This window comes from Sinocyclocheilus rhinocerous, unplaced genomic scaffold, assembly GCF_001515625.1.
Source record: "Sinocyclocheilus rhinocerous isolate Xijiao unplaced genomic scaffold, SAMN03320098_v1.1 scaffold984, whole genome shotgun sequence".
In the NCBI taxonomy this organism is placed as follows: Eukaryota; Metazoa; Chordata; class Actinopteri; order Cypriniformes; family Cyprinidae; genus Sinocyclocheilus; species Sinocyclocheilus rhinocerous.
In genome coordinates, this window is record NW_015643603.1 from 158579 (window position 1) to 162002 (window position 3424).

At 34.9% G+C, this 3424-nt stretch overlaps 1 pseudogene; it reads left to right on the forward strand.

Annotated features, from left to right (window-relative positions):
- Positions 1-1152: 1152 nt before the first annotated feature.
- The window catches only part of LOC107757499 (ribosome-releasing factor 2, mitochondrial-like), an 8782-nt pseudogene continuing 6510 nt past the window's right edge, over positions 1153-3424 (forward strand).

Sequence of the window (3424 nt, forward strand, 5' to 3'; positions counted from 1 at the left end):
TTGAGATCAAAAGAGGCAAGCAGAGTGTGGAAGTCTGCAGCCTGAGGTTTATCTAGGTGGATGTTGAAGTCTCCAAGCATAACTAGCGGAGTACCATCCTCAGGAAAGGTTGAGAACAGCACATCTAATTCATCCAAGAAGTTACCTAGTGATCCTGGGGGTCGATAAACAACTACAAAATGGATTTTAAGAGGGTAGGTAATAGTAACTGAATGAGATTCAAAGGAGCTGTTGATACCCAAAGATGGTAAAGGATTAAGTTTCCAATAATTAGAGATAAGCAGACCAGTACCTCCACCTCTTTCAGTCAAACGGGGGGAGTGGGAAAATGAGAAATTATTGGAGAGTGCTGCAGGTGTAGCAGTGTCCTCTGGTTTGATCCAGGTCTCTGTCAGGGCCATGAGATTTAGCTTTGAATGACTAATAATAGAAGTAATGAAATCGGCTTTGTTTACAGCAGACTGGCAATTCCAGAGACCAATATAAAAGAAAGTAGTGTATTAGCAGACATAGGCAATGTGTGCTGGTTGTTAGGATTGCGCTGCCTATAGTGTGTGAAACGTGGTTTGCGAGTGGTAGTGATAGTAGGGATCTGGAAACACACAGTAAGAATTGGTTATAAAAACTGAAACAGAAGTGAAACAAGTAGCGGGAAAAAGGATGAATCAAAAGCGATACTTATATCCCTTGCCGGTGTCCCTGCCCGGTGGAGTCGATGGTCTTTACACTCTTCGGTCTTCACATGAGGAGGCCTTAACAGGAGAGCTGCCGTGACCCTTTATACTCGTACTTAGTTGCTAAGGTGTGTGCTGTGTGAGTGTCGTCATGATGAACTGTGTCTCCCCCTACTGGGGTGAAAAGATAAAGATAACCCCCCCCCACACACACAGTAACAAATCCCTCTACTTTCTCAGCCAATCAGTGGGGCTCCATTTGTCATATGACAAGTTCTTTCTTTCTTTCTTTCTTTCTAACAGTACTGCAGTGACTGCAATAATATGTGTTATTTATTATTATTATTATTATTATTATTATTATTATTGTTATCAAATCGCTAACTTCATGATGTTTATTCGGTGAGTTAGCCCCGGAACACCTAACCGTTCATTCATGTTTCTAGCGGACCTATTTCCAGATGCACCAAATCGTGGCTGGAATGATTAAAAAAAAAAAAAAACGCTTTTGACAACTACCACTTAACCGTGTTTAACATGCTGTCAGTGGGAAAAGAAAACGATACGAGTTTGCTTTAAATGTCTTTTCGACCCCTCCGTCCAAGCTTTACGATTAATTAAATGTCTAGTCTGCTCTCAACGTGACTTTGATCAAGCACAGCAGTCATGTGTTGTACTGTACAGCTGAAGCTTTAACTCTTTAATCCAACGTTCTGCCTCAAAAATGCATTTAAATGTAACGTTCCCCATCCTAGGAGGGGTAAGTTTGTGCTGTTGACTGTCTATCTTAAACGCATCAGATGTACAGGCATTTGTCATTGACTAATTTACCGTGATAACAATACTTTCCACCAAAATGCCATGGTTACTATAGTAAAGCCTTGTTTAAAGCCACCACTGTTTTGAGATTCTGAAACTATTTTAAAGACATCTCATACACTTGTATTAGTGTTTTACAGTATTAGCTAAGGTTACTAATGGTAAAATGGTTTAGCTGTGTATGATAGAACTGTGATAGAACAGAACTCACTCAGCATAGCATCATTCATTCCATTTCAGAGCATCAGACACCTGATGAGCAGATATTCACAGACCTGCAGATGCAGAGTGATGGGGAATATAAATTACAGCATTTATCGAGGTAAAGGACAGTAGTGGATAATTACAAAGTTCTACATATTGTGTAGTTTTAGATTAGTGTCTTACTGTTCACAATTTTTTTCTTCTTCAGATGAGGTGAAATCACTGAGAGCGGTGGTCAACCCTGACATCTCAAAGTAAGATATGACAGCTCATTTAAAACTAGTATTGTTTTTGCATGCTACATGCCACAGTTTAGGTGTGATATTTGTAGTAAGACACTTTCAAGAAATTAATTGCAAGAAAACCATGGGTGACTTCTCATTACCGTGGTTAGATCAGTGAAACTATGGTATTTGTTATGAACAATTTTTTGTTTTTTAGCATGAGTGCATTTTACAATTTCCTCTTGAGCATATAAGAATAATGTTCTATTAACACCTAATGTTTATATTATGTTCTTGGCCAGAATTCGCAACATAGGCATCATGGCACATATAGATGCAGGGAAGACCACCACGACAGAGAGAATGCTGTACTACTCTGGCTACACACGGGCTCTCGGAGGTGAGGTGACATTTAGAAAATAAGTAGATGAAGAATACATTATCATTAATTTAAATAACGCTGAAATAATAATAAATTATGATAATATTAATAATATAAGTATTAAATACTATTATATTAAATTCTAATATAATATTATAAAGTAAATTAATCTAATATTAAGTAAATATAAGATGAAAAACTTAAACTTAAAAACCATAAACGAAAATGAGAAATGTTGTCTTTGCAACTAATTGAAATTAAGTACTAAAATAACTACTGTAAATCTGGAAAAAAAAAAATATATATATATATATATAATGAAAATTACTAAATTACTAAAATTTGAATTCAATTGAAAACTTAAAATATAAAATAAAATCCGATTCAAAATATTAATAAATAATATAGTACATAAATAATACTGAAATAACATGTTTGAGCAGTTTAATACACATCCTTTAATATTTGTTTTCTATGATATAAGTGTCTGTGTGATTGGTCTTGTTTAGATGTGGATGATGGTGACACTGTAACTGATTACATGGCTCAGGAGAAGGGAGAGAGAGGAATCACCATCCAGTCAGCTGCTGTTACCTTTGACTGGAAGGATCGCAGGATTAACCTCATAGACACACCAGGTACATGTGTGTCCAAACAGTGTTGTATTCAATGCAGGGCAAGAGACATAGTGCACAAATTTGGGATGGGTACAATATATATATATTTTTAAAATGTTTTTTAAAAGAAGTTTTGCATGCTCACAAATAGAATAAAAGAATAAAGACAGTTAATTTCTCTCAAAATTATATGTAAATATATATATAGATAGATATATAGATAGATATATATATATATTTATATACAATCATAATGAATTATCTTTCTTTTCTCAGGTCGTGTTGATTTTACTCTGGAGGTTGAGAGAGCATTACGAGTGTTGGATGGAGCGGTTGCTGTGTTTGATGCTTCTGCTGGAGTAGAGGTTTGGCAGAAATTATTTGTGAACATAATAAATCATAAGTAAATTATTAATTATATTAATGTATATGAATTATTATTGTATTTGAATTAATAATACAATTAATTGTAAAGCCAAAATATTTTCTGTGAATATATATATA